Source organism: Lissotriton vulgaris, chromosome 6, assembly GCF_964263255.1.
Source record: "Lissotriton vulgaris chromosome 6, aLisVul1.2, whole genome shotgun sequence".
NCBI lineage: Eukaryota > Metazoa > Chordata > Amphibia > Caudata > Salamandridae > Lissotriton > Lissotriton vulgaris.
The window spans coordinates 1,165,005,208-1,165,033,143 of record NC_141694.1 but is presented as its reverse complement, the minus strand read 5'-3'; the positions used below and the strand labels follow the sequence as shown (position 1 = coordinate 1,165,033,143).

The window sequence follows — 27,936 nt, the reverse complement described above, 5'->3', positions numbered from 1 at the left end:
GACCTGGTGAATCCTACTGTGTTGTCCGACTACAAAGAGATCTTGGACAAAGAAAAGAGCCCAGCTGTAACGTCGGCCGAATCTGAGGGAGCCTTCCCGGACCCCACTGTTTCTGGACGACAGCGCTACGACCTGCGGCCAAGATAGGAAGAAGATTTTTTTTTGTGCGAGACTGGTTGGTTACCGCTCTGGGGTTTGTGAAACGGAAGCCGGGAATCTCAAGGGGGGGGGGAATCAGTTCTGCCAAGAGTAGCAACACCCGTCTTGACCCCGGAGAAGAAAACAACGGCTACCTCGGAGCTCAGCACTAACGTTTTTATTTTTTTTTGTAGTTGTGTATTTGAGACATTGTGAACTTTTTGAACTATGGCGTCTTCTGCATCACGAGACAAGCGAATTCTTGGTGCTATCTTGTTCGTACTGACAATTGTGGTGATAGCAGTGATAGCCTGGATAGTCGAACTTGTGGTGCCTGTACGAGAACATTTGCTGCCGACTACCTCGGCTCCATCTGAACATTTTCACTTCACCTTACCCTATCATGAAGAACGGCACCGATGGACTTACTTGAACAATAGCTTCATTCAAATCTTGCATCATACTCACAATATGACGAACACTTCTAACTGTTGGGTGTGTGGGATGTTGCCTGGGCATCAGAAGAAAGGGGGCAGACCGCTCATCCCACTCCCGTTTTCCCATAATGGTTCCTGCAATGCTTGGTATACTCTTTTATTCACTCTACGATGGCCAACAAACGGGGGGGTGCTTTTCCGTTTAAACAAGATATGCTATCATGATCGGGACGGCTATCCACAAGCTGAGGGTACTCGATTTGAATGGGAAGAGTACCGCCCTGACAACGTGTCTGCACCCCGAATTTACAGCAATCAACGGAACATTAACATGTCCAGCTCCCATGTCATTAATGTTATAGATACTAAGGCTGATCTCTGTATACGTAATAAAGGTACAATCCCGGTTGGAAAAAGTGAATGTAACACCACACTTACATTTGACAGTCCGAATGGCATATCATTTGTGGCATCCCGAAACACATACTTCATTTGTGGTAATAAAGGCTATCATCAGCTCCCGTTAGGATGGCTAGGTACATGCTATATCTCTTTTGTATTGCCACCTGTATTCATTGCCCCACCAATGTACCATAATGATTATGTTTTATACCATGATTTTGTGTTAAATAGAGTTAGACGTGCTGTGGTCTTGGATGATATTGACCAGACCGATACTGCTTTACAACAATATGTAGGTTTCAATTTGGGATTGTTTTCCTTTGTGGGAGCTGCTTTAAATAGTCGAAAAATACGACGACTGACCCGTGTTGTTGAGGCTGTAGCTAATGATACCGCTTTTGCATTGGGAAATATAACGGAAGAACTTCAAATCCAGAATTGTTACACTTCAGAACCGAATGGTTCTTGATGTGGTTCTAGCCGATCGAGGGGGGGCATGTAGAATTATCGGAAGTAGCTGTTGTGTTTACGTGCCTGATAACTCGCCATCTGTATATGATGCCATTTCCAAACTCCACAAAATTGCTGCTGAAATACACCCGGACAATGGTACATGGACCCTTTCAGGGTGGTTCTGGTCAATGCTTAGTACTTTGGGCTGGAAGCTACTGACGATCTTATGTATCATAGTTGGAATATTATTCTTTGTGTGTTTATGTATACAATGTGGCCCTGCATTATGTTCTATGTGTTTATCAGCTTGTATTCCATCTAGACGAGCTCTTGCCCAAAAGGAATTGATGCTTCATAAAGAAGTAGCTCAAATAATGTCAATTGATATCGAAGACGAGTATCCCGACTACGTCCACTATGAGGTAGCTTCAGCTAAACGCTAAAAGGGTCGTCTGTCGTAATTTGACAATGGCCGGGTTAGCGCTTAGCTTTGCTACACGTTATTTCCCTTAACTTGGCCTTATTCGAAAACGCCATTTTGTATGCTATGGCGGCCATTTTAGGGAATGAGCAACCTCGTGGTCAGCATGCCCTTTAGTCCTTTGTCCGTGCCGCTGACCACTCGAGTTTGCCCAGCAACAGGCTATTTTTAGTAACGGTCAAGCCTGTACATGCGCAGTTCCAACTGACCAGTCACCCCTCAGGAATGCTCTGCCAAAACTGACCAGTGGAGTTGTAACCCCTCCCATGAGTTGGCTGTGCTCCAAAAATGACCATATATGTACCTAAACCCTGTAACCTCGTACCGCCTACCTTTTTATTACCTGTAAATTGTATAAAAGAAGGACTCACACCAACGTTTGGTGTGATACTTCTTGCATTGCCGAAGGGTGCTGTAGGAATGTACCACCACCCCATGGGGTCTTAATAAACTTGTATTTTGTACTTTTCAGTTTCCGTGCCAACAGTTCTTTTGGTGTAAGTGGGTATTTCTGCGGAGCATGTAGGCCTTGGGAACCCAATACCACAGAGTGACCACGACCCATTGTCATTGACATAAGATGTGAATTGCTGTTCGGCCACGATCGGCAGCATGGACATGGTAACAGCTGATGTCATTAAGTCCATTGACTGCCGCAGGTTAAAGTGGGCACAGGTGTCCGTGGATGAGGGAACTGTGAGTCAAATTAAGGCAGCGCTTGTAGATTCCCTTATTGCCCTCTCACTACTCCAACGATTCAGAAAAGGGGGTGGTGATGGACAGAGTATCTGAATTAAACAGAACACTCATACCCAGTCAAGAGATCAGGGCTTGATCCATCACCGTTTTTTTAGCTCACTGCACCATCCCAGCTCAGAACCTGGCTACATGCAAATTAGTCTGTCCCTGGCCCAGTGCATCATGGGAACAGGGCAGACCAAACTACCAAGCCAATTCTTATACTGGGAAGGAAACAAGCTTCCGGGGACCGGTTTCTGGCATCACAGCCGTCTTTGGCCCGGCTTGCTTGAATCCTGATAGTGCAATGAGCAAGGGACTCACATCTGAGTATACCCTTCCACGCTTATGGTGGACAAAACGATTCAGAAAAGGGGGTGGTGTTGGACAGAGTATCTGAATTAAACAGAACACTCATACCCAGTCAAGAGATCAGGGCTTGATCCATCACCGTTTTTTAGCTCACTGCACCATCCCAGCTCAGAATCTGGCTACATGCAAATTAGTCTGTCCCTGGCCCAGTGCATCATGGGAACAGGGCAGACCCAACTACCAAGCCAATTCTTATACTGGGAAGGAAACAAGCTTCCGGGGACCGGTTTCTGGCATCACAGCCGTCTTTGGCCCGGCTTGCTTGAATCCTGATGGTGCAATGAGCAAGGGACTCACATCTGAGTATACCCTTCCACGCTTATGGTGGACAAAACGATTCAGAAAAGGGGGTGGTGATGGACAGAGTATCTGGGCCAGGGACACACTAATTTGCATGTAGCCAGGTTCTGAGCTGGGATGGTGCAGTGAGCTAAAAAACGGTGATGGATCAAGCCCTGATCTTTGGACTGGGTAAGAGTGGTCTGCTTAATTCAGACACTCTGTTCATCACCACCCCCTTTTCTGAATCATTTTGTCCACCATAAGCGTGGAAGGGTATACTCAGACATGAGTCCCTTGCTCACTGCACCATCAGGATTCAAGCAAGCCGGGCCGTAGACGGCTGAAATGCCAGAAAACGGTCCCCGGAAGCTTGTTTCCTTCCCGGTATAAGAATTGGCTTGGTAGTTTGGTCTGCCCTGTTCCCATGATGCACTGGGCCAGGGACAGACTAATTTGCATGTAGCCAGGTTCTGAGCTGGGATGGTGCAGTGAGCTAAAAAACAGTGATGGATCAAGCCCTGATCTCTGGACTGGGTAAGAGTGGTCTGCTTAATTCTGACACTCTGTTCATCACCACCCCCTTTTCTGAATCCGTTTGTCCACCATAAGCGTGGAAGGGTATACTCAGACATGAGTCCCTTGCTCACTGCACCATCAGGATTCAAGCAAGCCGGGCCGAAGACGGCTGAAATGCCAGAAACCGGTCCCCGGAAGCTTGTTTCATTCCCGGTATAAGAATTGGCTTAGTAGTTTGGTCTGCCCTGTTCCCATGATGCACTGGGCCAGGGACAGACTAATTTGCATGTAGCCAGGTTCTGAGCTGGGATGGTGCAGTGAGCTAAAAAACAGTGATGGATCAAGCCCTGATCTTTGGACTGGGTAAGAGTGGTCTGCTTAATTCAGACACTCGGTTCATCACCACCCGCTTTTCTGAATCATTTTGTCCACCATAAGCGTGGAAGGGTATACTCAGACATGAGTCCCTTGCTCACTGCACCATCAGGATTCAAGCAAGCCGGGCCGAAGACGGTTGAAATGCCAGAAACCGGTCCCCGGAAGCTTGTTTCCTTCCCGGTATAAGAATTGGCTAGGTAGTTTGGTCTGCCCTGTTCCCATGATGCACTGGGCCAGGGACAGACTAATTTGCATGTAGCCAGGTTCTGAGCTGGGATGGTGCAGTGAGCTAAAAAACGGTGATGGATCAAGTCCTGATCTTTGGACTGGGTAAGAGTGGTCTGCTTAATTCAGACACTCTGTTCATCACCACCCCCTTTTCTGAATCATTTTGTCCACCATAAGCGTGGAAGGGTATACTCAGACATGAGTCCCTGGCTCACTGCACCATCAGATTTCAGGCAAGCCGGGCCGAAGACGGCTGAAATGCCAGAAACCGGTCCCCAGAAGCTTGTTTCCTTCCCGGTATAAGAATTGGCTTCGTAGTTTGGTCTGCCCTGTTCCCATGATGCACTGGGCCAGGGACTGACTAATTTGCATGTAGCCAGGTTCTGAGCTGGGATGGTGCAGTGAGCTAAAAAACTGTGATAGATGAAGCCCTGATCTTTGGACTGGGTAAGAGTGGTCTGCCTAATTCAGACACTCTGTTCATCACTACCCCCCTTTCTGAATCATCTCTCACTACTCCAGGCTTGTGAGGATACTTTTACAGCCTTGTTAGCAGTTCACAATACCCTGTTTGCAAAGTTGAGATCCTTTTTTATGAAACCAAAAATAAGAGCCAATAGGCCTTTTGTGCCTATATCAGCAGAATGGTATGATGGAAAATGCAAGAATGCCTATAGGGCTTTATCAAAAGCAATAGGGTAGGTTTAACTCAGGAGGTAAGGATACTGAGGCGTGAATATAAGGCTACCTAATATCGGGCAAAGAAGGCTTTTGACGAAAGTAGATGGAGGGACCTATTTTAGGCAAGTTCTAGGAAAAACTGGTGTCGATTCTGGCAACTCATTAGGAGGGGTAGTGATAATGCTGGTCTGGTACCAGCTAACAATGTCCCCCTAGAAGCTTGGGTTGCTCATTATCAGAGCCAATTCTCCTTGCATGGAAATGATTGTGAACAGTATCAGAATGTTGCCCCTGACTCAGTTCTAACATTTACTTTAGTGGAAATAGAACACGCATTAGACAGGGTAGCTGCAGGTAGAGCTCCGGGTCCAGATGGCATTCCGGCAGACATATTTAAAGCTTAACTGACAAATTGATTGAAATATGTTTCCATTTTCGCCAATGGACTGGCAAAAGGAGTTCCAATACTGGAATCCTGGCACGGGGCTGAGATTGTCCCCATATTTAAAAAAGGGGATCGTGCTAGCCCAATTAATTATCGGCCCATTAGCCATATTGATTCTATGCAAAAGTTGGTGTCTAGATTAGTGCTAAGTAGGGTTAATAGGTGGATTGATGACAATGGAATTTTATCCACCTATCAAGCAGGATTTTGTTCCCATGTTAGCACAATCGGCCACGTTTTTAGATTCATGATGATATATTGGAATACCATGGTGCTAGCTGCGGCCACTCTTTATGCAGCGTTCATAGATCTTAAATCAGCATTTGATCTAGTGCCCCGTAGTAAGCTATGGAACACACTTACGGAAGTGGGGTTGCCTGTTGAGATTTTATCATTTATCATAAAATACACAAATCTACTTATGCCCAAGTCCGGTGGGGTAAACAGGGTGAGGTTACTTAACTTTTCCCTGTTAACAAGGGAGTTCGGCAGGGGTGTGTCTAGCCCCTACCCTCTTCTCTTTGTTTACTAACATTGTTATCTCATATTATACTGACTACCCTACAGATGCTCCCACTCTCGCTGGTTCGAGGGTACCTCTTTTAATGTTTGCAGAGGACACCTTAATTTTGTCTAAAACACAAGTCGGTCTGCAAAGAGCCCTCGATAGATTTAGTCTTTTTTGCAAGGACCACGATCTTCTTGTCAATGTCGACAAAACAAAGTTTATGGTGCTGCATAAGTATAAATCTGTCAAAGCTAGAGTAGAATTGAACACCGAAAATCTCAAACAAACCGATTAGTTTACATATTTAGGTGTTATAATGGGCAAAAGGATGAATTGGAAGCCACAGATGGATTTGCTAGTCCTAAGGCTCAACCAACTGGTAGGGGGCGCTTTTTGAAAGAACACAGTTTATCTCAAACTAAACCAGTTTCTCTCGTTTTAGCTATATACTAGGGGAAGGTTAGGGCCTCAATAATTTATGGTGCTGAACTATGGGGGTTTGAAAATGTAGCTTCTTTAGTCCAAGTGCAGGATAAGTTTCTGAGGGCATTGATCGGCCTCCCTCAGTCCACCCCTCTTAGGCCATTATATCAAGATTTGGGGTGTATTCCGTTTGAAGGGGCCGCGGACTTTAGACCTCTTGCCTATTGGCGAAGGCTTTGGAATACCCCAGAGTTGGCACCTTTTGCGCAAGCTGTTAAGCATATTAGAAATGCTGATAAAACTACTAAAATATCTTGATTACAAAGGATTAAGGCTACCTTAGCGGACATGGGTCTCACCCATTTGTGGCATGACCCAGAAGGGAATATTTTCCCCTCAAAAAAATGTTTTAAAGCAATCCAATCCAAAAATTCTTTATTTCGGCCATATAGACCATAAAAGATGCAGTAAAAATACAATACATACATTTAAAATACAATATTAAATACATATAGAAGAGTCTCTTCTCGACCAGCGAGGAATAGAGGATGCAAGAGAGTACCATGGTTCAGAGGGCTATTTCCTTTCTGATTATCCATGCTGCCATTAGAAATTTAGATATGGCAAACACAATGTGGCCCAGAGTGCTAGTTTTCATAACCCTGTATGCCTGTAAGTACTTCCTGAACCCCAGGTTTCTGCAGAGCGGTGCTATCCAGTATTTCCTGGGTCTGTGATAGGCAGGGCATACAAACATTATATGAAGGTCATCTTCCTCATGGGTGTTGCAGCATGGGCACAGTTTGTCACCCCATTTAGTCCATTTGCAAGTGAAGGTTTTAGTAGGGAGTGTGCCAAACCTCCATTGCACAAACAATTTCCTCGCCAGTACAGGAAAAATAAAATCCATGAAGGGTTCAAAAACATAAGAATTTTTGGATTCCATAAAACGCGCCGCTATTGTGAGCATTTACCATAAGTGACAGGCTCTTGTCCTTGTACATTTGGGTCAGGGCTTTGCGGGAAATCCTTTGGCAACCTCGAGCAGGATCGTCCCAAAGCTCTGGCAAGTTCATACTGAGCAATTCGTTCTTGACAAAAGCGAGCCAGGGGATTTTGCTGTTGCGGTTCAGGCTCATGACATGAATAAGGTCCTGTCTGTAATGGTGTAGTTCGTCAGTGGACCATAGCCGGTGCCAGAACTTCACGGGCTTTGACACAAGCTCTTCATCAATGGAGGGAAGACCCATGTCTAGTCTTAGGGGCAAAAGTGGCGTGCCTTGCGGGAGACCAAGTAGGCGTCTTAGAAAATTGTTTTCTACTCCTGCCAAGTCTTTCCCTGCTTTATAGCCCCATAACTCACTGCTGTACATGGCTGCTGCCTTAGCTTGAGTCCTATATGTTTCCAGGGCCGGGCTTAAAGGCTTAAAAGTGAAGGTATTTGCCACCTTCAGAATTGCACCCGATAGCTGGGACAGTTTTACCCTTGATCTGGCTATCTGGCAGTCCCATGAGAGGTTTTCCTGGAGTGTTACCCCCAAATATATGAAGGTAGAAACCCTCTCAAGGCTAACGGTTCCCAAGGTGGGGTTGGGTCTGGCTTTGTTGGGAGGATTGAAAATCATGAACTTGGTCTTTTCTGTGTTCACCTCCAACCCGTGTTGGCGACAGAAAAGACCAAATCCGTTCACGATCCTCTGGATCCCCATGGGGGATTTGGAAAGCAGGAGGGTATCATCAGCAAACGTTATTGCCGGGACCCTCCTGCCTGCCAGAAGTGGGGCATCATTGTCCTTGACGTTATCTAGGTGCAATATAACGCTGTTAATGAAAAGACAAAACAAGGTCGGTGCCAGGACACAGCCCTGCCTGACTCCTCGGTGGACTGGAAACCTGGACGAAAGCTTGCCACCCTCCCACACCTCACCTGTGCTTAGTTGTTCTCATGCAGCCTGGTTAAAATGCTGAGTAGTTGAGGGGGTACTCCTAACTTTTCCAAGACCTCCCACAATTTCCTACGCGGGACTAGGTCAAAGGCTGACCTCAGATCCACGAAGACCATGTACAGCCTTCCCCCCTCTAACGTCACCGTCTTCCAATAGAGGAGGAGGAGGCGGAAAATCTGGTCCATGGTCGACGTGTTCTTCCTAAAGCCAGCCTGGAGGGGGCTCATAATGTCGTTGTCCTCCACCCAATCCAGCAGATGGTTGAGAATGAGGCGCGCAAAGAGCTTTTGGGGTACATCTATCAGGCTAATCGGATGCATCAAGCCATTACTGGTTTGTGCCCCATTTAATCTCATTATAGATGTGCTCTGAAAGTAAGAGCAATACACAATACCTTCTGCTGGGAAAAAAGTCAGGTAAATAAAAAACCCAAGCAAGTGTGGCTGCTCATAAAAGATAGCTTTGTGAAACTGTGATGGTTAAAAACTCTACTTGGCTAACATGGCAGATAAAAATCAGTTAAAACGATGGCCCACGGTATACTGCTCACCGACTTCCGGACACAAACCACGAGTTTAGTGGTTCAAAACTGCCACAGTCGGATGGCCGGTAATGATCTCACAAACTGTTGCAGAGTCTGACAAATACATGGTTAGCCTATCAGCGGATTACCGCTTAGGTTGGCACAGTCAAGTGGGAAGAGGCTTTTCATGCCATTTGATGTAGCAAAACATGCAGATGAAATATTGGCCGTTGGTATTACAGAAACACATCGTTGCTGAGCACACAAAACACACCTTGGAGACTGGCATGCTCCCATCTCAATAAGTCACTACCGTCCCCTCCCGCAGTCAGCAGCATGGACCAATAGGGATGCTCCTTTGCATCAACATTAGCGGCAGCCTTAAGGAACAGGCACTTGTGATTCCACAAACGAGGTCTGTACGATGCCAGTAGGCAAACACCTGCCTCTTAGTAATAAACAGCCCAATGGGGCAGGAAAGTACAATGTCAAAAAACAGAGAAAGAAATGTAAGTCCCCCACGCACCAAAATCACTGGGGGAGATCGCCATAATAAAAAGAAATCACTTAAGGATTCAGAGGGGATTTCAAAAGGGAAGAGAAAAGGAAAACCTGAGATAAGAGAAAGAAGGAAAAGGACTGTACAAAAGGGATGGGCTGAAGGATAGGAAGGTTTCCAAGTGGGAATGAAGCAAATATGAGCGGTGAAAAAGAGGGGATAATGTGTGTGCGGGGGGTAAAGGGCTAATCAGTCAGATATGATCATATACGAGAGAAGTACATCAGCAAGCTTTGCCCATCTGCAGCAGCTAGGGCTTGGACCCTTCAGGGAGCAGACGGAAGGCTTGACTCTGGAAGACCTTGTCTCAGACTCCTCCCTCTCTTGGGGCTATAAACATTTGAAGTCCCTCCTCCCTCTTTCAGTGCTGCATGGGTCCCTGGCAGGGGCCAGCATCCCCCTGTTGTGGGCTGCCACCTTCACTCTGCACTGGCCCTTTCTTGTGACCACAAACGCAATGGGAATTCCCACAACCGTCATCTTCGTCCTCGCTTTCAGTGGAGCTCTCACCAAACGCCCGTGGCTTTTCATAGATGCAACAACATTTGGAGGACCTTCTGCCTAGGTGCTCATTATCCACGGTGTCACTCGACCATTCCACCTTCTTGTCTGTTTTGCGTTTCCGCAGTTTGATAGTGAGGCTTCTGTTCTCCGGTTCGCTGCTGCCGCAGGTGGTCTCAGTGACGGTACTGGAGGCAGCGTTGCTGCTAGTGGACTCGGCCATGGCGAGAAGTCACATGCGTCGCGCAGCAGCCCTCGGCGCCACCCCAGGCTGACGCCTACAGCAGAAAGAACATACACACGCACAGCAACCAATGTTTTAAAGCCTTATATAGGGACATGGTAAATTTGAAATCTATTTTCCAGGTGAATGCTACTTCACTAACAGGTCTCTTTCTCGAACATAAAATTGAAGCCTACTGGGACATAATGAGTCCCGGTGATAGGAAGCTCGATCATCAATTTAGAGTGGGCACTCTCCCCTTAAAATCTCTTTCAAGTAAGTGGGGGATGGTACAAGACTCAAAATTTTACTGTTGCCCCTGCATGGAAGAGACTTCATCGCATGTTCTGTTTGTATGTCCTGCATATAAGGGTCCTCGCCATAAATGGCTCAAGCCAGTCTGTGCTAAAATAGGAACAAGCTCTTGCCAAACTGCCTTACATATCTTGAGAACTGATACAAGTGAGGTCATAGTTATCGCTATGGCTAAATTTTGGAGCTGGACGTGGGTCTTTAGAAGGAACAGGTTGCAGGCATTATGTAACTGATGTTATTTGACACAGCTTAATAGTTTATGCTTATGAGATTGCGGTCCTTATCCAACCCTGTGTATTTTTTGCCTTTTTAATTTGATATGTTTTTTATGGGACATTTTATGAATTTTACTATGTGATTGTTTTAAAAGTCATTTTTGGATTCTTAATACTGTATTTTATGTGTCTTTTATGATTGTTCAAATCGAATAAAGACTAATTGAATTGAAATTGAGTAGTTTGCTTTACTGAAAGTTTTATAGGCGACTTTTATTTATTTATTTATTTATTTATTTATTTATTTATTTGCTTATTAAGCGCATGAATAAATTCCCGAAGGGATATCTCTGCGCTGGTGCTCGCATATTAGAGGGTTCCTGCAAGGATTAGAGCTGAGGAAGAGAGCCTGAGAAATTTTAAAGCATGGTAAACAAGTAGGTTTTCAGTTTCTTCCTGAATAATTCCAGGCTCCTAGTCTGTTTTAGTTCAGTGGGCAGGGAGTTCCAAAGAATTGGCCCTCTGTAGGACAGTGCTCAGCCTCCCTGTCTGGCCCTTTTGATTTTTGGGACCTGAAGCAAGAGATGGTTGCTGGACCGAAGTGTGCGGGCAGGGATGTAGGGCAGGAATTTTTCTTTTAGATAGCTGGGGCTGGTGCTAAACAGGCATCTGTGTATAACGTTGCATATTTTAAATTTGATGCGCTGCTTTACAGGTAGCCAATGGAGTTGGTGAAGTAAGGGACTGGACGGTGTTCTGGGGGGGGCGTTGAGGGCCAGTCTGGCCGCCGTATTCTGTACGACCTGAAGTTTGTTCAGCTATGCCTCATTAGCTGAGAAGTATAAACCATTGCAGTAATCCATTCTGCTTATGATAAGGGTCTGGATGAGAGTCTTCCTATGGTTAGGGGGTAGAAACGGGAAGGCTCGTCTCAGAAGCCCCACCACATGGAGGCAGGCACCTACCACTTGCGTGGTGTGCTCTTTAAGCAGGAGCGCTTGGTCTAGTTTAACACCTAGATTTTTTGCTGTTTGTTTGGGCTTGGGGATGGGGCCAAGTTCCAGAGGCCACCAATCTGGGGACCAGAGAAGAGTGGCCCCTCCAAACAGCATGACCTCCGTTTTGGATACATGACATTGTAAAAAATTTTGAGCCATCCAATGTGCTACCGCCCTCATCCCGCTGGCAAATGATGATTGAGTTGCCGGCGTGAGGGTTTGGAAGGGGAAAAGCAGCTGGGTGTTGTCAGCGTATGATACAGGAGTAAATCCAAAAGATCTTATCAAATTAGCTAAGGGGGCCACGTAAATGTTAAACAGCGTAGGGCTGAGACACGAGCCCTGTGGCACACCCTTAGTTAGCTCTCTTGATGGTGATGAATGGGAGCCCAGTCTGACACCTTGGGTTCGATCAGAAAGAAAGCTGTGCAACCACGATAGAGCTGTTCCTCCTACCCCTACGTTACTTAGTCTTTCGAGAAGGAGAGCATGTGATACCGTGTCGAAGGCAGCGGACAGGTCCAACAGCACTAGAATCACTGATTCCCCCCTGTCCAGTGACATCCTGCTGTTGTCGGTCACGGAGAGGAGGGCTGATTCAGTGCTGTGGTTGGGCCTGAAGCCAGATTGAGAGGGGTCCAGGCCCTCCGCTGCCTCGATGTAATTAGACAGGTGGGTATTCACATGCTTCTCTGTAAGTTTACCAAGATAGGGTAGGAGGGAGATGGGCCTGAGGTTAGATAAATCAGACCAGGGCAGAGTGGTGTTTTTCCGAATTGGATTTACAACTGCTTGTTTCCACTCAGAAGGCACCCGTCCTTCACCGAGGGATTGATTTATTATGATTTGTAGGAGTGGGCCAAGAAATGAGATGAGAGGGGCCATCATTCTTGCGGGTATAAGGTCGTTGGGGGAACCGGATTTTATATGGTTAGTTAGATGGTGGAGATCGGTGTCGGATATAGGGGGAAAGGAAAGTAATGATATTGTTTTTTGTTGAAAGGTGGTGTTAGCGGAGCTAACAGTGGGGATGGGGCTGCAGATATTGGTAGAGGTGTTGTTCAGAATTTTGTTGTAAATGAGGTTGATTTTATTCTCGAAAAACAGAGATATCTCTTCACAAAGTGGCAGTGAGAAATCATCTACGCTAACACATGCTGTAGGTTTCACAAAGGATTCGAGAATCTTATATAATTCCTTTGAGGAGTTACCAGCCTCCGATATCTGCTGGGCCAGGCTAAATTTGCGCGCTGTTTTGATGTTTTTATAGTATTTGGATTGTGCTTTTAAGTAGGCATTCTTATCATCTAGGAGGTGCGACCTCCGCCACTTTTTCTCCAGCCTTCTACACCCTTGCTTCTCAATTCTTAAGGTATCAGTGTACCATTTTTCCTTTTTGTGACTGGGGAATTGTTTGTGAAGTTTTAGCGGGGCTACTTTATCTAAGGCTTTCAAAAGAGATTCCTTGAAGCTGGATAGAGTATCTTCTACATTGTCAGTTGCGAGGGATAAGGGATTTTCCCAAACCTTCTGTAGTCCTTCAGCGGTGACTTTATGCCACTGACGCCGCCATATGGGGGGAAGAGTTTTATGGAGTGGTGGTTTGATAGCTATTGGAAGATCAAATTCTAATAGATGGTGGTCTGTCCAGTCCAGCTGAGAGGTGACTATGCCGGACAGGGTGGGACAGTTAGAGAAAAGTAAATCTAGTAAATGTCCCCCTTCATGGGTTGGATCGGAATTATGGAGTTGGAGCCCTAGAGCAGACATATCAGCAAGCAAGGCTTTAGTTTCACTTAGTTCTGGTTTGTCTATATGTGTATTAAAATCGCCGAGAAGGATAAAGTTTTCCTTGGCTCTAATGTAGGGTGCCAATAATTCCATGAGGGAGAGGGAGAACCCAGCATTGGGTCCTGGTGGGCGGTATATGAGTGCCCCTTTCATAGCTAATTTGGAAGAGATATTAATCCTAAAAGACATGAATTCCAGACTGGAGCTGCATTGTTTCTCTATAATAGTGACTTTCAGATGTTCCTTGTGGATGATCGCTAGTCCGCCACCTATCTTGATAGGGCGGTCCATATTTAATAGCTTGTATCCTGAAGGGATAGCGATGGTAATGGATGGAGTAGTGTGGGGTTTGAGCCATGTTTCTGTCAGGAAACATAGGTCTGGCTGGGATGAGTAAAGTAGATCCCATATCTGAACTTGGTTTTTAGGCAGGGACCGGACGTTTAGCAGCAAACATTGAAATGTGTTTTTATGTTTACTAGCTATGGGAGTATTGAGATCTAGATGGGGTAGAGTATTAGCTTGGTAATGACATAGTTTGCAGGAGAAAGGACCTTCAGGATATGTCCAATTCTCATTCTCGCGGCATGGTGACAAGGCTGGTTGCAAGGCCAGCAAGTCCGCGGCGGCATACCTTATAGGACTCTGTAGGGCTGGAAATCTGGACATGGCCCCTGGCGCTGTTCTGGCGCGGACGGGCGCAGACGGGCAGGTCTTTGGCTTGTCTTAGGCGCCGTCAAGGGCGCCCTGCTGCGCGCAATCGCTGCGCGCTAGACCCGACGAGGGGCTAAATAGCCCTCAGAAGTGAGCAGCTAGAACGCTGCCTGCTCGACTTCCTGTGGGTGTCTGGCTCTTGCCTGCCCCGCCCTCCGCACTACGGTATTGGCTACCGAGTCGGACCGGGGCGGGCAGGCTGGAATATCGAGCGCAGACGACTGACAGCTTAACTGAAGCTCAAGTGTGACTCTCAGCAACCCACGCAAGTGCAAAATAGCAATAAAGGTGAACACAGTTAAAATTATCAATCAATTCCAACAGCTATCCGCCGCTAGTGCAAAGTGCAAGGTGCTGGGTGAATTTTGGAGTATTTTCAAGTTTATTTTCAGTTATTTTCAGTTATTACCTTTTTGGTGGATGCTAATTAGTGTTTCATTTTTAAATATGTGTGATAGGTGGATTCTTGTATTATTAATATATTTCAAATGTTATATTTATTTTATAAATTTTTAATGTGTGTTGTAGCATTTATTTTTGTGTACTACTATTTGATTTTCAAAAATATTTTTATTTTTATTGGTAAATGTATTGTGAATAGATATGAATAATTTTATGTTTGATGTTTTAGGGTATTATAATATTTTGTGTTGTTTGATCATTTATTGATATTATTATATATATATATATATATATATATATATATATATATATATATATATATATATATATATATATATATATATATATATATATATATATATATATATATATATATATATATATATATATATATTCACTGAAAAAACCATAGGTTTTACACACGTTATAGTTAGGAAGTAGCATTTGAAAAACCTATGAAATTCACTGAAAAAACCATAGGTTTGACACATGTTATAGTTAGCTGGACATTTCATTCATATAAAACCAATGAAATTCCCCGTTATAGTTACTTCAGCTAACTATAACTCGCGCGCCCGCGGCATGTTAAACAAAGGCCCCCTGAGCATTATGCAAAAGCATCGACAAGAGCCCTGGCCACGCTATTACCATCAGAGGTGGCCAGCACATCTTCTGGTGGACAACCTGTATCTCCATCGAGTGCTGAGATGGACTTGAGACCATATCTTGCGAAGGTGCACATGAAATGCAACGAGTGTGGAGAAATTCTTTTGTACGGAGAGCAGAGCCTCATTCTTATTAAACTCAAAATTGAAAGTCATAAATGCCCCAAGAAAAGATACATTTCTTCACTTCAAAAAAAAAAAAGTTCTTTTCAGAACTAACTCTTTCTACCAAAACGAGCTCCATGAGCATATTATGAGATGTTTTTCGCCGCTTTCTTTTAGTGCGCGACCGGGTGCGCGCACCCACCTATCGCGTACAGGACCTGAGACTCGCATGTGAAGTCATGTGACTTCAAAACAACACTTCCAATTGGTTCTTGGTAGTTTCTATTCTGGAATTTACACGCAGCACTCCACCCACTTCCATCACTTTCTTTTCTACTCTCAAGAGAGAACAACGTCGAACATCTTCCCGAAGACTTTGCTGAAATGGCTGCCGTTCCGCATTCATCTTCCGAATCTGAAGGAAATGAGCGACCACTTTTAAGAAGAAAAAAGGAATCTTTCATTTGGCAATTTTTCACTTATCCTGAAGATCAAAAGAAAGTGAATGCGCCAAAAGTAACCTGCACGATATGCAAATCGGAGCTCTTAAGAGGAAATCCAAGGAAAAAATATTCCTTTTCCATACATACCATGAAGCGGCATGTCAAACAAAGGCACCCTATAGAGTTTGCAAAGGCATCGACAACAGCTCTGGCCACCCTATTACCATCAGAAATGGCCAGCACATCTTCTGCAGGACGACCTGTATCTCCATCGAGTGCTGAGATGGACTTGAGACCATATCTTGCGAAGGTGCACATGAAATGCAACGACTGTGCAGAACTTCTTCTATACGGAGAGCAGAGCCTTATTCTAATTAAACTCAAAATTGAAAGTCATAAATGCTCTGAGAAAAGATACATTTCTTCACTTTATTTTGATAGTATGACATACTGAAAAATGTCGTAGCAACTTTAAGAAATCAAAAGCATCATAACACTTGTTTCCAAAAAAAAAAAAAAAAAAGTTCTTTTCAGAACTAACTCTTTGTACCAAAACGAGCTCCAAGAGCATATTATGAGATGTTTTTTCGCCGCTTTCTTTTAGTGCGCGACCGGGTGCGCGCACCCACCTATCGCGTACAGGCATCGAGACACGCATGTGAAGTCATGTGACTTCAAAACAACACTGCCAATTGGTTCTTAGTAGTTTCTATTCTCCAATTTACACGGAACACTCCACCCACTTTCCTGAAGAAAAAGTTTATCGAAAAACTTTTAAACCCTCCTCTTATCAAACATTCAACATCGTTCACATAGCAGTGTAGTAAATAACACTAGATGCACTCCGTCCCTTAATTACAAGGGACATATTGCTATGTGAAAACAACTTTTGTTTTCACGCGATAATGTGAAATACTGAGCCTGTTACAGAATTTTCTTTCACATATATGTTACCATTCTCCTTCAAGCACTAACACCGTAAAAAATACCACCGATAGCGGTGATATTTTTTACACCGAGAACGGGCGATTTGTATCGCTTAGAGCCCTTGCTATTATAAAGTTTTATTTCCTAAGTCTCTGATCTCCAACTGTGCAACGCGGCTCCCCTGTGTGTCGTAATGAGGTGCTAAGAACACCACGCACACTCTACTGTGACTAAGCATCCATAAATTCCACGGACATCTCTACCCTGCTATCTGCAATTGTAAACATCAAAAGGAGCTATGCTGCACCCCTTGGAGATGCCTCACTCTCACTCCTACAACGGCTTGGCAGTCGCCAAGATCCACAAGAAGACCGTCTCGGATCCATTGAACTTCTGTGACGGTCTCAATGAAAATATGCACTGTAGAATATTCAAGTATGTAGTAATACTCCTGCTACAGCATACAGAATGCATTCTGTTAGATATAAAGAAAGAAAACACGCACGCCACAATCTTGCAACATTATATATCTACATCGAATAACAGAATAAAAACATAACACTGCAAAGGCCGAAATCTCTACTAAATGCAGATTTGTAAAATAAAGAACACATTTATGTTAACTACTTCATACCCAGATATCCACCAGTTAATGTACACCACAGTATGCTGTTGCTCCGTAACCCATGGTGTGCCACATTTAAAATGAGGCGCACCATGGCAGAAAGACAGCATACATGTGTAATATATCTGTGCAGAAAAAGCAATACATTACTAGAGTTGTATGGCAAATGTAATGCAGCTACAACAAGGCTCACCAGTGCACTTTGGGGCATATTATCAAGCAATAGCGAAAATTATCTCTATTGCTTGGTTATAGACTAAAAATTTACTGCACCGCTGCGGCGCTTTTGACCGCAAACAAACCTTGATATTGACACGGTTTAACAGAAATGCGGTAAAAATAGTTGCAAGCATGAATATCGCAGAAAAGTCAGCATTATTCATGCAATACCGACCTAATGCTATTAGCCATGTTATCCACCTCCCATTGGATAAGAAGGCTAAGAACTGCTCAGGGCAGGTATTACCTTTTAGAGATATTCCCACTTAGCGCAAATATCTCCAAAAGCTAGTAATAGGAAATAGCAAGGTTAGAGACTATTTTCAGTTGCTGACATCTTGGCACGCCCACTTTGCATCTCATTAGATATAAATATAACTGACATGCAAAGTGGGGTCCAAAATGGTCGCTATCTCCTACTAGCTGTCGCTAACTGGTGTTAGCGGCAGCTAGGTAATAGAGAGATAATTTTATCTCTGCTTTCTCGGCTTTTAAAGCCAAAAAACACAGATAAACCCCCTTTAAAATATACCCCTATATTCAAATTGCTGCGTCGAGACCTACGCCTGCTTCAAGCACATGCACAGTTTTGAAACAGCATGGGCCTGAAAGTCACTGAGTAAAATCTCATAAATTACTGTCAGCCACTTTCAAGACGCATTACTTCAGAGGAACACTTCTTTATGATACAAGGCTTTAGAATGACACATATCTCCTCGTTATAGAGACCCCTCAGGTTTTTTTAACAGCTGTTAAATCCTTCCATACTCATCATAAAGCCGCTCCATCACGAGCATTGCCTCAGCTGTCCTCAAGACGGACAACATTTGTGATGAACTTGCCGCTGTGCTTGCGCAACACTAACATTGCGCTTCCGTGACACGTTCTATTCACTAAGCAGAAGCATGACGGAACCACTCTATCATGAACACACCTCAACCATGGCTCAGAAAGGAGTAGCTCTATCATGACCATACAAGTACCACTAAGCCTCCCAGCCCCCTAATCTTGAGGCAGAATTAGCACTGCAACACAGGATTTTAAGTCCTGCAAAGAACACCATGTAAAACATTTCATATCATATCCACCATTGTTTTCATATATCAGTATTGCTAAACTCACTCAGTGAAATGTCGCTCATTTTATTAAATCACTTTTAAAGCATGCCTTCTAACAATGCACCCAATCCTATGTCGAAGTGTTTAATATAAAAGATGACATTGCTTTAACAAGGATAGACAAAGAAATAACACAATGATGTAAAAGTTTCTTTATTATATATACTTACCTAAAAAAAAAAGTAAAATTCTTTTTAAAACGTAGCACCTGTGGAAGAAAATTAAAAATAAGATTATAAAGTATATTTATTAAAAAAAAACAATAGGAGACAATAAGAGAGATGCAGAGAAAACTCTCAGATATTATTAATTGAACGTACCTGATAAATATAATATCTGTGGAGGAGAGTAAAAAAAAATCTGTTATAATACATATTTCTGAATGCAATGTAACAAAATAAGTGAAACAACATATTAAATGGTTTATTTTTGCTGTCCTCAGAATACATTGATTTTCACTATCAAGAGTGATTTCAATATTAATCATCATATAACAGCGGGGAAAAAAAAACACAATCAAAATGATTGTGTTTAAAAAACCCATACAAAATCTGCATACATATTATAAATACCTGAAAAAAACATGTCTTAAATGTTTTCCTCAAATTCGCAATTTCTTGAGTAAGCACACTACATCTTCCACAGTTACAAACTAATTAAAGTATACCACTTATTTTTCAAGATATCTCAACAAAGCCCCGTGCAGGTATCTCCTATAAAAAATCTATTTGAAAGACACAGTTTCTTCTCTCATACCTTTCCGCGTGGCCAAATTGTATAAGCTAACTCATTATCTTTTAAATACCTCTCCCAAAAACTTGCGTCCATATAAGTTTTACAATAATTTTCAAAAGTACTCATTTTCTTCTCTCATAGTTTTCCACGTGGCCAAATACTATGAGTTAAGTAGTTTTTTTCTGAAATTATTTAATCTTAGTCTTATCTATTATTTTCTGAACCTTCACAATTAAAATTTGTAACATGTTTTATACCATCAAACATTAAGTAAATTTGTGCCTGATGTTATCACTATGCCAAACACAAATTTCATTTATAGATTTGTACACCCTCATTTACATGATATTTGTAAACTAGTAAGTTTCAGATCTTTACAGTATACATCTTCCTACAGCAAGTCATTCTACTGAAATTTGGGTTCCAAAAATAACAAATAAGAGTTAGTTAAGGCAAAAGGCAAACGTTTTTTAAAAGTCAATTGGGTATCATTGCGAAGCGTCCAGCCACTAGCACACTTCAAATAAGCTGTATAATGTCCTGATAATGTAGAAGGCCCTTCATGAAAAATGATGGCTACAGTTACAAATGTTCTTCTAGAAATAGAAACTTGAGAAGCCACAAAATTTTTAATTAAAGTTGGCAATTTACTCCCATCAGCTCTGCATCGTTGAAACATTAAAATTATATATTGTCCGTATCTATGGATAAATAAAGTTGATAACATTTCAGAGTTGCTCTGAGAACAGACCATGTTCTGATGCGCATCTTTAACTAGTTTATTAAAAGGCACTTCTTTGCAGTCTGGTAATGTCAAATATAAAAATCTTTCACTCGGTATCTCAGTACTACTTAAAAATGAGCAATTATCACACTTATGTTCCCATTTATAAGAAAGGTCAAAAAGACTATCAATATCTACACCTTCATCTTCCAAAACTGTAAACATATACATGATAAATTCCTGACAATCTTGCTGAATATTCTGAGAAAATTGATTTACTCCTGCACATATGTCTAAAACATTCCTTAGTTCTGAAACACTTGCTACTTCACTATCACCACTACTACACATTTCAAATATAGAATTTAAAGAATAGCAAAATGTATGCTCCTGATTTTCTATAATCTGTTCCTTAACATTTTTCAAAAAGAAAACAACATTAACTACTACATTTGCATAGCAGTTGACACCACACCTATTTTCAAACTTAAATCCAACAATCTCTTCAATACTAACAGTTTTGCTACGGCTACCAACAACAGCTACATCTTTTTTTCGTCGTTTCTCGACTACTTCAGCACATTTGTCCTCATTTTTCCTTTTCTGACCAACTATACGCCTTTCAATTAAAGGATATTGAGGTAAACTTGGAGCATATTCTCTTCTTAACCTATTATACTCCTTCACACAATTTAAATCTGCACTAATCTTTGTCTCATCATAATCAATTAGATAAAGCCCACATAAAGTTCTAACTCGCGATAGAGCAACATACGCCATACCCTCTTTGAATACAGTGCTTCCAATATTTACCAAAGCACAATCTACACTTAAACCTTGAGATTTATGTATAGTCACCGCATATGCCAAACAAATTGGAAATTGCTTACGACGGACATATAAGTCTTTCACAAGCAAAAAACGAGTTGAACATCGACTAATTTGTTGAACTTCCTCAATCCCATCAAATTTTATCCTCAAAAATTCAATCTCATCTTTATTTGTATAATTGACAAAACCAACAACATTACCCATTGCTCCATTTACCAATCCTCTTTCTACATGTAAATTTCTCCTTAAGATTATCCGACAATTTAAACATACATTAATTAATTAATTAATTAATTGCAGGTTTATATAGCGCTAGGATCGACTCCCGGAGGAGTATCTCCGCGCTTCGACCGCTGCGAAACCCTTCCTGGCTTCCCTGAGAGATGGTCCCTTAGTGGGTATCTCCAGGGTGAGACCAGGCATCCCCGGCGGTCTGGTGGGGCCGTTAGTGAAGATGAGGCAAGCTAATGCCCAGAGTTGCCGAGTGTGATCGCTGATCAAAGTGGGCACCGAGGCGAGAGAATTATCGAGTCCGCTGACCCTGGTCCAGAAACATACAGATTTTTCTCTAAACCAGCAGTTTTAGATATAGTTTTTTGAAGAGAAACCAATTTTAATTTCAACTTTTCAGACAAAACAATAGTACTACCTTCATGCTCTATTCTATCTTTAGCTTCCAGTTTCTTAATTTCTTGATTTTCTAAATTCAACATTTTCTCATTAAAAACTGAACATTCTTTCAGAGTTGGCATCAAGCATATCACTGACTTATCTGCTACCTCTTTACTATATATTTTCTCAGGTACATTATCTTCATTAGGAAACAGCTTGGAAAGTAATCGGGTTCGTAGAGTGTGTTTCGCATCTTCAGTTAATTTTCCAATTCTAATATCTTGAAGAATACTTCCATATTTAGTATCCTTTGCCTGTCGCATATTTTGAATCAGTTCAGTATATTTGAAATGTGACCATATATTTACATTTCCAATACTGCCCAGGCACTTTCTGGTCTCCTCATGTGTAACAGTTTCAAATACAGGTTGTCCTTTCACAGGAGTTAGCTGCAGTAGATCTCCAAAAACTATGACATGTTTACCTCCAAATAACACATCATACTCTGTCTTAAGTGTCTGTTGCATTCTTAAATGCACAAAAGCAAGCATTAAATTGGATACCATGCTTACTACATCAATAATAAGAAGTTTCATTTTTTTAAGGACTCTAGAAACTTCAAAACAAGCTTCTCCAGATAGCTTCTGATATTGTATTTTATTTTCATGTTCAACTGGCAGCATCAGTAAACGATGTAAAGTAACACCTTCAATATTATGTGCTGCCAATCCAGTTGGAGCAGTAACAACACATGGCAGTGTTGACTGAGTTGTTTGCTGTAAATATGTAGTAATTCCTTTAATTAAGAAACTTTTACCAGTCCCAGCTTCTCCACTTACATATAATCGAATAGGTTCAAATGACATAAATGAGCAATCTTTTCTCTCATGACGAAATCCATGCTCAATGTGCTCTGTCACTTCATCATATATCTGTCTTTGCTCAACATTAAACTGCTTCTTTAATTCTTCTAAGTCGATTACTTCCTCTTGACCTTGCTGCATTGCTCTTTCCACCTCATCCATGGCAGTGGCTGCTTCATTTTGAATAATTTTTTGTCCCAGTGGATCTTGACTTAATGAAGCCGAAATTTGACTACCTTGTGAACTATCTCTAGCAATCTCTGCTGCAATTGTCGCTTCTTGCTCTATGGCCGGGATGCCTGTCACCCCCTCCCAACACAATCCCCAAGGATGGGAAGACGGACGCAGTTCTGAACTTTTGGAAGGCGGGAGGGAGTTACCCTCCCGGCCGTATTTATTAAAATATGAAACAAAATTAAAACATTAAAATAACAGTTTCATATCATGTACAATTTTCATTTATTACATTTCGATGAAGACATGTTCATTGGCTAACCTTAACAAATCTCTAGTACAAAGGTTTTCCTAGCCGAGTCTAACATCCTGCAAATGCATACTTTCTAAATTAAAATTGTACATCCTAGCATTACGGGCCAACGGCAAGGTCGCAAGCGGTGTCAGATCCCTACTACCAAAACTCTCGCCCTCACGGTGTGAGTGGCGGCCGCGCAGAGGACTGTACCCTCTGTGCCAACTCCAATTTCCCTTGTCTTGTGGGGGCCCCCCATTTTAACTCGACGCCATCTTAAAGGTCGTCCGAGGACCCGTGTGAGGTGTCTGTAAGAAGGCAGCGTGGACTCCCCCTCCCACCCCACACTGTCTATCACATCCGCCGTCGCGGATATCCGGGCCCCGGGAAATTCGTAGGAGGGGCATATAGCCGCCTCCTCCCCTGGAAGGGGCCTATGGCCGTCTTCCCCTAGGCGACCCATACTTAGTGGGTGCCGCCTCCCCGTGGGAGGGGCCAATGGCCGCCTCCCCCCGGGCGCTCCCATCCATAGTGGGTGGCGCCGCCCTCTAGGGACCTTGAAATTACTGCTCACCGATCATGACCTTACCGCCCGACCAAAAAATAAATACGACATTTGATTACCTACTAAGGGAGAAAATTATCCTGTTTATTTGCAATATTTGTCTATACTACCAGAAACAGTACCTTCAGACATTCATCATACTTTATATACCGCTAAACAAAGGGAAGAAGATGTTATCAAAGAAAATTACTTTATTGCAGTACTAACATTGCCATAAGGGGCTGGTGGGTGGGTCAAAATTGCTCCTTGTTCTGCCGAGGGCTCACGTGCAACGAGTGCGTGCAGCTTCCAAGCACAGGAACAAGAGGATGCTTCTTCGGATTCCCGCTCTCTTTATTCCTCTTTGGGAGGGCGTGAACCCTCCGCTGGTACGCCTACTGGGCGTGGCCATCGGTGTAGGTGTCTAGGACAACCCCTCTTGGGCAGGAAAAAGGCGCGCCCCGGCTACGCCGCTTCGGGCATACCAGCCGTGACACGCCCCCCGCCCAAAATGGTTTCCCGGGAGGATCCGGGCCCCCGACCATACGTTCGGGGGGACCGAGTGGTCGCCCCTTTCCATATGGCCGGGATGCCTGTCACCCCCTCCCAACACAATCCCCAAGGATGGGAAGACGGACGCAGTTCTGAACTTTTGGAAGGCGGGAGGGAGTTACCCTCCCGGCCGTATTTATTAAAATATGAAACAAAATTAAAACATTAAAATAACAGTTTCATATCATGTACAATTTTCATTTATTACATTTCGATGAAGACATGTTCATTGGCTAACCTTAACAAATCTCTAGTACAAAGGTTTTCCTAGCCGAGTCTAACATCCTGCAAATGCATACTTTCTAAATTAAAATTGTACATCCTAGCATTACGGGCCAACGGCAAGGTCGCAACCGGTGTCAGATCCCTACTACCAAAACTCTCGCCCTCACGGTGTGAGTGGCGGCCGCGCAGAGGACTGTACCCTCTGTGCCAACTCCAATTTCCCTTGTCTTGTGGGGGCCCCCCATTTTAACTCGACGCCATCTTAAAGGTCGTCCATGGACCCGTGTGAGGTGTCTGTAAGAAGGCAGCGTGGACTCCCCCTCCCACCCCACACTGTCTATCACATCCGCCGTCGCGGATATCCGGGCCCCGGGAAATTCGTAGGAGGGGCATATAGCCACCTCCTCTCCTGGAAGGGGCCTATGGCCGTCTTCCCCTAGGCGACCCATACTTAGTGGGTGCCGCCTCCCCGTGGGAGGGGCCAATGGCCGCCTCCCCCCGGGCGCTCCCATCCATAGTGGGTGGCGCCCCCCTCCAGGGACCTTGAAATTACTGCTCACCGATCATGACCTTACCGCCACAGGCCGGATAGTTGACCGGCTATCCGGCCCCCCACAAACTCCTCCTAAAGGTCATGCTTTCACAAACCCCTTATCCATGCTATGAAGTCTCCTATGAGTAAGACATTCCCCTCCCGGGACAAATGGACCCCATCATCGAGATACATGTGATCCCCCCGAATACATCCATGCGGAATACTGTGCAACTGCGCCGAGCGGCGTGGCCATCGGTGTAGGTGTCTAGGACAACCCCTCTTGGGCGGGAAAAAGGCGCGCCCCGGCTACGCCTCTTCGGGCATACCAGCCGTGACATGCCCCCACCCAAAATGGTTTCCCAGGAGGATCCGGGCCCCCGACCATACGTTCGGGGGGACCGAGTGGTCGCCCCTTTCCATATTTCATCATTCAACATTTGGAGATAATTACTAAAAACAGGACATTCAATACTACTTTTAGATGCGTTGAATGAATCTTCATAACTATCAAAGTCTCCAAGTAGTTCCTCTTCTCTACGCCATGGTTTAAAGAGTTGCAAAAGAGCAAAATAGTAAAATTCTCTTTTATCAGGTGTTTCGCAACTCGGTTTCCGATGATTTATCAAGTGTCCTTTTCTTTGTTTTACCAGACATCCTTCATGTCCAAATACAGCATGTACACCTTTATCAATGTTCTCCGTAACATTTCTTTTAAAAGTATAATTTTGAAGTATTTCATACAGACAAATGTTTTCAAGCAGAGTACTTCTATTTGGATAGTATGTATCCAACATATTTGTTTTCAAAATGTCTGTACTGTTTGGTTCTTTCTGGGCTAAATACTCAATTTCTTGCACAGGTTTCAGAACACGGTTTCGTGTTTCTGCTAGGCCCAAACTCACCCAGAGAATAGTCCTTGATTTCGCATAAAGACTTGCTGATGATAATCTGTCACAACATACATATGCTCCACTTTCTCGATGGGACAGCATCTTCAAACTGTACGTATACAATTTCTTGCTCAGGCTCTTTTCATGAGATATCTCTTCCCACATCTCCTTCAGTTCCGTCTTTTCAGATTTCGTGATGTAAGATGTTACATATCGAGCCACAGCAATAGAGTTGTCTGCAACATATTGTATGTCCATGTTAGCATTCCACATGGACAAAATGACTGGGTTATAGTCATTAATATATTTGGATTCTTCACCTCTTCTTAAATTGTACGTATTTTTAGGTGACCTCCTTCTGATATTATGTCGCAAACATGACATCATATTGTTGACTCTTCCTTTTGAAAGTACCGGTCGTGCAAATCCAAAGCGACATTTGGTGTAAAATTTGCTCTTTGATTTAAATTTTCGTGACAATATTTTCCACAGCGATGACTTTGAAAACGTAACACTTTTCCTCTTAAGTCCTTATCAGTTGTACTATTAGGTATGTCACAAGTTGCATACTGTTCAATAAAAGACAGTACAGTCTCATCCGAGTCTATTCCAAATTTAGGAGCATCCTTGATCCATAGCAGCATATGAATATGAGGAGCACCTCTTGCTTGATATTCTTTTCTCCAAAAGAAATCCAGTTCTTCACCAAGAGGCGGATTTTTCTTGTTTGTAATGAAAGACATCATAGCTTCAAATCTATGATTAAAATATCTGCAAACATTAACTGGATCTAATGAACACAGTTCTCCAGGTGTCTTGTAGTTTATGTTTTCTATGTTTGCATTCGCCTCCCGAAGAAATTCAATTAAATCTTCCCAAGCATACTCTGCACAGCTTAGAGTTAAAAACCATGTTGGTGCTCCTAAGTTTCTAAGCATGCTCTTCAAATCTCCATGACGACGGTACCAATACTCATTAGTACCCCGCTGACAAGCCATTAAATTAATTAGATGTGAATCCAAAACACTATCTTTCTGTTGCACTTTATCCATAAATTCCTTTGCTGAAATATTTTGCAGATGTACACCACTTTTTAAGATATGACTTACTGCATAAGACAGACCAGATAAGTCACTCTCAAACAGAAGATGAAACAAATATGGAATGCATTGGCGAAACCTTGGATCTTCTGCATATAATCTTGTTGTCCGGTACTCAGATGCAGGAATCTGCATAGGTCGATCATCATATCGTGTACCTTCACCTGTAGGAAATAACTGTGGAAAACAACGACCTTCCAAACTTTCTTCCCACACACTAATAGGATTTCCTTTCGCCTTTTTCATCTGAAATAATTCAATAGCATTCCCTATTGCTTCTTTGGAATGCAGTGGATGAACACTGTAATGTTCATAAATTTCTTCAGATCTGGATACATCAACTTTTTCAATTTGTCCACTAGACAAATCACTATCCTCTTCTTCACTTACATCTTCTTGTTCTACGTATACATCTTTGTAATACTTATTATTTTGCACTAAATACAACGTTGCCTTTTTCACTTTCCTAACATCCACTAAATCTTGCCAGATTTTCTTACTCTTTGTAGGTACACCATTAACTAGAATAACTAGAGGTTCCTCTTCTACATTTTCAACACCAATTGTTTCCATATTTTTTTTAAATCAAGAAGCAAATACACAACTCTACCCTTTAATCCTCTTAGTAAATCTGAAGGATTTAATTTACCAGTCTTAGGCTCCATTCGAACAATAGCCTGAAAAGGATGTACACATTGAATCAGAATCGTCTCATAAGTATTTAAATCCATCAATTCTGATGGAATATTTACCAACTCTAGATTATTATGAACAGCTCTAGCAGGCATTTTATTTTCATTTAATTTATTATATCAATATTTACAAACATGTTGCTCAAAACCCAAATCAAAATAGTTTTCCACCAACAAATAAGTTGCAAAATCTTTCCATTGACCATTACTTTCATCTTCACTTCTTAAATATAAATCAACTAACCTCGTTTGACTTTTGTAATGAATGCGTCGACAACAGACACAAGAAAAATTTGGTTTCTCACCTGCAATTACCTTAAACTTTATTATTTCCTGTTCAAAATTTTCAATATTTGCATTTCCAACATTTTCTAACACATTTCCTTCTATAAT

General features: G+C 42.8%; 1 protein-coding gene and 1 pseudogene across 1 annotated transcript in view; one reads left to right on the top strand and one right to left on the bottom strand.

The window, feature by feature from the left end:
* WDR64 (WD repeat domain 64) overlaps window positions 1–27,936 on the top strand; it is a 2,246,160-nt gene that overhangs the window by 2,114,973 nt on the left and 103,251 nt on the right. The window lies entirely within an intron of this gene.
* LOC147708577 (E3 ubiquitin-protein ligase PPP1R11 pseudogene) lies at window positions 9,102–10,320 on the bottom strand (annotated as a pseudogene).